Here is a 7,254-nt window from a genome sequence, read left to right on the forward strand (position 1 = left end):
TTCAGATTGACAGTGCATGCATCATCTGCCCTCGCAGAGAGGCGTTTTTATGAGGGCCTACGCCAAATAAGACCTTTTTGGTCCCCGTGACTTTTTGCCTTGAATGTTAATTTGAATGTGGCTCAATACATTGACCAGGAGTCTCTAACACGTCCATCGCAAAACACAGGTAACTCCTAACCTGTCCTTGAGCAGCAGGGGATAAATGGAAGTAGGGCCGGCTTATCGGGGAGTGCTGGTTCCAACTTCCCCTAGAAAGAGGTAGGGTGGGCACGGGGGTAGATTCCTGGCTGTTTTTGTAGCAAAAACCTCAAGCAATTTTACTGGCTGGAATTACTGGCCTGTAAAATTGGGTCTGGTGTTCCCTCGTGTGAGATAAGAGTGTGGGAATACTCTGGTAGTTGTGATAGGGGTGACTGGAATTCTACACCGAAATTCTGTTCCACCTAACACATAGGCAGGACCTAATTATATATTAAAGCGTTTCTAATAATAAGTTTCGCATAGAGCTGTGCAATCAAGCCAGACCTAAACATCCAGTAGGTGCAACCAGTGCACCGCCATAAAGAATTAGCAAAATCTTAAGAAACAAAGCAAACTGCTGTGTAGTAGACAATGAAAGTCTAACTGAAAGAGGTTGTGCAGTAATGTCCCATGCATGGTGTGCAGTCAAGTTCCCCAGTCCTGATCGTTCAACTGAGAGTTTATGACATAGTTCCCACTTCTGTCAAGTTCCACTTCTATGCTCTAACCCAAATCCTAGCACTAACATCTTAAGAGTATGTTGTGCATGTTTCTGTATGTAACCTTTGTAAAAAATGTATTGTGCGTATGTGAGCCAGAGTAATTGAGATCAGTGGTATCCATTTAGGATGCCCCATGCCTGTTCTTATGCACAAGATCTAGGTGAAGTTGTTTTCCCACACAATGGAAGTGTATTGCTGATATTCCTGAAGTTGAAAGTGGAGACCTAGACACTGGGGAAAAAGAATGCAGTCAAGAGGGAGGGTTTTCAGTGAGTAGGAAGTAGTGGCGCTCAGCTATATTTGCGTACGTGTTAAGAAGAAGATCAAGTGAGTACGGTGCTAACCAGGTAGGGGATACCCCAATAACCCCAATATGCATGTAGGATACATCCTACAACAAAGTAATGAAGTCAAATCCTGGGCAAACAGACATTAGTGTGTATATATATATATATATATATATATATATATATATATATATATATATATATATATATATATATATATATATATATATATATATATATAAGATCACTATTGTGTAAAGAGCAGGGGAGGCTGATTATGTTAAAATACTATTTATTAGGTAAGTATAAAAGGACCCACAGGTGTACAAGCTCAGGCGTCTTGTCAGAACAGCTCCAACCGCTTTTCTGACAATCAAACCTGAGCTCCCCACAAACACGTTCCATATTACATGCATAACATTCTGTGTGATGTAAAACAATGCTATTCCCAATATGCTGTACATATTAATCCTAAAATGAGAAAGAACTACAATGAACTACAATGAAAATAAAAGAAACACATTTACCACATGTATCTTTTCACAACAAAACAAAGTTAACCTACAATATAATAATCCAACTTCTTGGGCAACCTTACACTTCTTTTATGCGAATCATGCGAATCATGTACAGATGAACTTGCATTAACATTACAATCAGAAACAGAAGAATCCAAATCAGGGTCAATATTTGAATGAAAAGCATTTCCAAGATCATTACTTTAAGGAGCAAACTGCCCAGTCTGTAATGGACCACAGAATACATCATCAAACCAAATATCATCACCATCTTCCGTTTTTCCAAAAAAACGTTCTTGACCTGGTTTGAGGATAACCACCGAACTTTTGCTCCACCACCCTTTGCCCTTAAGCAGAACAGTGGACTCAGTGACATCCTCAACTTGAAAAGGTACAGTAAATATTGACATACCTTTGGGTGTAAAAGAATGTTTAATAATTCTCACCCAATCACCAACTTTTATACTTTTGTTTTTACAATGGTGAGAATCATCATGGTAAGTCTTTCCAGACATGCGAGCAGTAGCTATGTTGTTTCTGGCTTTGATAACAGAAGTTTCAAAATTATCTCTAAAACTCTTTTCTTTACTCAATAGAGGCATAAACAAAGATCTCGCTTGTCTGCCTCTCATTGAAAAAATAAGGAGAAACTCCTTTACAGGAGTTAGGAGTTAAATGATAACTCCATATTTTTTCTTTAAGAAATTCAAACACATCAAGTTTGCTTTCCAAAGCAGCTTAAATACCTTCTTTGAAAAACCTGTTTTCTCTCTCAATTTGACCATTAGAGCGAGGACTATAAAGAGGAGCCCTTTTTGCAGATACACCAAATTTTTTCAAAAATGTTGCATCTTACTGGAAATGAACTGAACGCCATTATCAGACATAATGGAGATAGGTGCCCCTTCGATCCTGAAAATTGTATCCAGAAAACTTATGACCTCATCAGTAGTAGGATGTTCAACAAAAGAATAGTATGACCACTTAGAAAAATCATCAATAAGAACAATTAAAAATCTTTTTTTCTGCCAAGACACTCGTAAGGTCCTGAAAATATCAATAGAAAGCTTTTCCCAAGGACCTGCAGGGCCATCTCCAATACACAACGGTTCAGTAGAAACTTTCCAGTGTTTATCTGAATTAACACACACCGAACAATTATCACCAAACTTTTCGACAGATGCGTCCAAACCAGGCCACCAATAATGACACGAGTAATTTCTTAGTTCCAGATACACCTGGATATCCTGAATGTGCCAAGCGAATGATCCTATCTCTAAGACTGGCCGGTGGAACAAACAAGTCTTGTCTTAATAAAATTTCATTTTCAATAGAAAGTTCCTCAGCCCCCTGTGCAAAACTTCTCAGAGGTAATTCTAAATTTTTTACTGAAGGCCATCCATTGATAACATAAAATGTAACTTTGGCCAACACACTGTCTTTGGTGGCATGATCATTCCATTCTTTCTCATCAATACCAACATTGCAAGACTCTACTGCATCAATCGAAGCTACCACACATTCATGTTGATCCACAACTTCTTCATAAGAATCATTGACTGGAGGGGGGGTGTGGCCAGCAAATGGCCGACTAGGTTGTGTTTCTCCGGAGCTCCGCTGAGCCAGTCAAAATCCGAAGAAATAGTCCGCTACTAGCCCTGAACTTGGAAGTCAGGGACATCTCTAGGGTCCCTAAACACCCCGAGCACCGATCGTGACAAGCTGGGATCGGAACGGAGGCGCTGATTGCAAAGATCCTGAACTCGGCCCTGGGAGACACTGCCTGAGACCCGCGATGCAAGATGGCAGCGCCCTGAGGCCGGACGCCGAGAGAGAGCCGGGAGGAATCGGGGCGCTGGGGGCGATCGCTGAGAGGAGAGCTGGTGAGTGAGGAGGCGTCGAGGATATCCGCCCCCCGACACATCTCGCAATCCCCCGAGAGGGGTAACTAAGACCGATGCCGGTACCGGAGGACCCCGCCCCCCCTCGGGGCTGAGTGAAAGACAGAGGAGCGGTGGAGGAAAGCCACTGGACTGCGGGGATACCTGGGTGAAGCTGCTTACCCCGACCCGCGCTGCAGACCCTGGGTACCGGAGGCCGTCGGAGGGGGCTGGACCACGCCGCGTAAGCCAAGGCGCGGCCGGAAGACCCACGGAGCCCTGCTCCACTGTGCCGCTCCACAGTTGACCAGCAGTACTTGTTTCAAATTTAAATACCATACACATCTGTTAAGTGATGCAGTCAATATCCCCAACAATATAGTGGGCTTGACATCTCTTTTGTGATCCGCTTCAGTAAATGAGATTGGAGAAAGTATCAGTAGGTGTACCTAATTGCAAGGCTAAATGGCATTGAAAGCTAGGCGTGTACTACTGATGGAATATCCTATCCCCAGAGCAACCGTGATTAACTAAAGTTATCTCAAGCATTTTCAACCATAAGTTTTTGCCTTACGGGAGAGTCACCCTTAAAGTTGCATCATATAAAGTGAGCAATTGAGACCCGGGGGTGGGTGTGTGGAGGCACAGCTTGATGAGGAGACTGCCTGCTCCTACGACGATGGAGGTGGGAGACTGGGACTACCACGCTGGGCCTGTAGGGTGCCCCCCCCCTGTGTATGGCCCCCGGAACTGCCGCTAAGGGATTGCGGTGCACATCGGGGCACCTTAATAGTTGGAACGCGCTGAAGGAGGGTCCGTGGGAACCGGAGGGGTTACCCAGTCAGGCGACGTGGGAAGATCAGCCAGCCCGATGGAAGTGGGACCCAAGACCAAAGACTCAGAGACCGGTGAGACCCTTCGTATCAAGCATAACAGGTGGTGGGGGTTACAGTAACGTCATCAGGCCCACAAAGCGCCTTCTGAAGAGTCCCCCTCTCCCCCCCACCATGGGGAAGAAGGAGACGGACGCTCGAACCCCGAGACAAGGTACACTAGACCGCTATGCTACGGCCCCTCCGGCTGCGGAGGCTGAGGTTCAGGGACAATGCTTGGATACGGAGCTCCTGATGAGTGCCATCCAGGCATCGCAAAACGATATACAGGCATCCAGGGCTGCCCTTGAAGTAAAAATCGGTGAAGTTGGTTCGGAAGTTACCCTCCTGAGACAGGACTTCCGTAATTTAACGTAGAGGGTGACAATGGCAGAGACACGGCTGGGGGAGGCGGAAGATACACTCACTACACTGAAGAGAGACATGGCGGATCTTCAGGTATCCCACAAGCAGCTCCAGTGGAAGGTGGATGACGCAGAAAACAGGGCGCACCGCAACAACCTATGCTTCGTAGGATTTAGGGAAGGAATTGACGGGAACAACATGCCGGCCTTCCTACACAAGTGGCTACAAGAGACTCTCCCAACAGCACGCTTCTCCAACTGTTTTATTGTGGGAAGGGTGCACAGGGACCTACTGGCGAAGCCCCCGGAGGGAGCGAGACCTCGACCGGTCATAGCCCGATTCCTGAACTTTGCAGATCGCGATATTATCCTAAGAGAAGCTCGGAAGATGGGTGAAATATGGTGTGAGAACGCAACAATTATGATCTTCCCGGACTACAGTCAAGAAGTCCAGAAACAGAGACGCTCTTTCGACATGGTGAAGGCTAAAATGAGGGACTTAAATATGCAATATATGTTGCTCTTCCCTGCGAAGCTCAAGGTCATCTACAAAGAAAAATTGTAGTTCTTCACGCACCCTGATGAGGCGTGGCAGTGGTTAGAGGAGCGGCCCTTGCGGCAAGGACAGATGGCAGAAAGGTGGGAGGTGCCGGGTAAACCAAGACCCGCGGAGACCGCATGGGAACTACCAAAATCACAGAGGCCGAAGGGAATGAGGAGACGCAAGAAGATACCGGCGACCCCGTATATGCAGTTGACTAAAGACACCTGCCTACGGAGACACTCGCCTTCTCCAGAGGACAGGGGGAATGATGGCTCCAGATTTCGCTGCCTGGAAAAATCTACCCGCTCAGATGGTGAAGAGGGCGCTGTTGGACACACCTCGGAGGAAGAAGACAATGACCAGCAGTCTATACAGCGGTTAGTTGCAGAGATTCGAGAGATGGAACAGGATCCGGCTGGAGGGAACGGGACCTCACCAGATGTTACCCAAGACTCACATTCATGACTGTGGGACATTTTTGGACATACAGTTTCTGGCTCAGATGGAAAACACGCAAGTTACTACACCCCCCTTTACAAAACTTTTTGGTTCAAATTGTATGTTGTGTTGTGCATTTATATGCTCTTCAGGGTGAAAGGGCAATTTGTTTGCTCTCGGACTACTGTCCGGGTGAGAAGGGGTTAAAGGATTGTTGGGGTGGGCAATAGACCTTCTCTACCCGAGAGTCCCGGACAATGTTGGCAACAGATAAGGGGCTGGAGGGAGGGAGAGGTGGGGTGGGGGGAGGAGAGAGGGCTTCTTGCAGTTTCATGGGGTTGAGTTTTTGGGTACTAAGTTGGGGAGGGGGGCTGTTTAGGGCAGGGGGGAGATCAGGCATGTCAGAATGGACACATTTGCAGCGGCGCAAGACAACTCATCAGGGAGGGAACAGAGCAACACCACAGCAGAGTATGGCACGACCACAGATAGACACAGGGAACAGACTAAGGGCATAGAGGAGCTCTCGATATTATTTTGGAATGCAAATGGCCTAGGTAGCAAGATTAAAAGGGGTCTAGTGAACGCGTACATCAAAAGGGTGGGTCCAGACATCGTCCTGCTACAAGAAACACATCTCATGGGTAGTAACTGCAATTTCCTAGCGAGAGGGCAGTATAAAGTTCTGGCACACGCGGGTTTTACTAAAGGCTCAAGAGGGGTGGCGATTCTGATTAGACGGAACCAACCATTTAAGGTGGCGCGGACGTGGGTAGATACAATGGGGACATACGTGGGAGTGAGGGGCACCTGGAAAAGGAAGGAATATACGGTATATGCACCCCCGAAACTGCAAACAGCTACACTGTCAGGGGTAATGGAGGTCCTTCTTGGCACAGCTGACACAGTACAGATACTGGGGGGACCTTAATGATGTGATGACACCGACCCTAGACAGAACAGGTGATAGGTCTAGAGATACGACCCCGACACCCCTAGCCAACGCGATCAATGCCATAGGACTACTAGATATTTGGAGGTGACTGCACCCAGAAGACGGAGCCTATTCCTTCTTCTCAAACGCGCATAGAGCCCACTCAAGGATAGACTATATATTCCTTGCCAGACACATCATCTCAAGGGAGGACACGGCAGAGTATAGAGCAAGGGGGATATCAAACCACTCCCTGCTTATGGTCAAGGTAGGAAAACGTACTCGCAGACAAGGGACCTGGAGCCTGTCGGCGTGGGACTTACAGGACCTCCCGCATTGTGAAAGGCATTAGGGCAGATGTCAAAATCTGCATAGCAGAAAACGAGGGCTCGGTAAGGTCCAAAGTGGTCCTTTGGGAGGCCTTCAAAGCTGTCATGAGAGATAGGGCTCAAAATAGACAGGCCGAGGCGACCCGAGCTGTCAGGAGAGAGGTGGAGCTACTGGAGGTACGGATACCAGAGCTAGAAAAGGCATACCAAGGTACTAAAGAGGCAGGGACTCTACGGAACCTGTTAGATACTCAGAGTCAATACAGGGAATTAGTAATGGGAGAGGCTAAAACGCAGGCACTGGCGACTTTACATCGGCTATATGATGTAGGAGACAAGTC

The sequence above is a fragment of the Lissotriton helveticus genome, chromosome 3_1 (genome assembly GCF_964261635.1).
Source record: "Lissotriton helveticus chromosome 3_1, aLisHel1.1, whole genome shotgun sequence".
NCBI classification, from domain to species: Eukaryota; Metazoa; Chordata; class Amphibia; order Caudata; family Salamandridae; genus Lissotriton; species Lissotriton helveticus.